Genomic DNA, 660 nt, shown 5'->3' with positions numbered 1-660 from the left:
TGAATTTGACTATTATAGATATCTCATATAAGTGGAATAATGCAGTACTTGCCCTTTGACTGACTTATTAATATTTTGCTTACCATAATGTTCTTATAATTCTCATAATATATTGTCACGTATTGCAGAATTTCCTTCCATTTTAAGCTAATATCCATTCTATGTGTATATTCATCTTTATCCATCCATCCATCAATGGGCATTTATTTTGTTTCTACCTATTGGCTATTGTGAATAGTGCTGTAAAGAACATGGGAGTGCAGGTATTTCTTCAAGTTTCTGGTGTCAATTCAGGATTTCTGGATTATATGGTAGTTTTATTTTTTAATTTATTGAGGAAACCCCATATTGTTTTCCATATCAGCTGCACCATTTTGCATTCTTACCAAGAGTGTACAGGGTTCTGATTTTACCACATTCTCACTAATGCTTGTTGTCTTTTGCTTTTTTTATAATAGTCATCCTGGCAGATATGAAGTGGTATCTATTGTTTTTTTTTTTATTATCCTGAACTTTTATTTCATTATTTTATTTATTTATCTTTTTTTATTTCAGCATATTACAAGGGTACAAATGTTTAGGTTACCTATAGTGCCTTTGTCTCGCCCGAGTCAGAGCTTCGAGCATGTCCCATTCCAGACTGTGAGCATCACACCCATT

Source organism: Propithecus coquereli, unplaced genomic scaffold (genome assembly GCF_000956105.1).
Source record: "Propithecus coquereli isolate 6110/MARCELLA unplaced genomic scaffold, Pcoq_1.0 Scaffold319, whole genome shotgun sequence".
NCBI classification, from domain to species: Eukaryota; Metazoa; Chordata; class Mammalia; order Primates; family Indriidae; genus Propithecus; species Propithecus coquereli.
Note: the sequence above shows the minus strand (reverse complement) of the source record.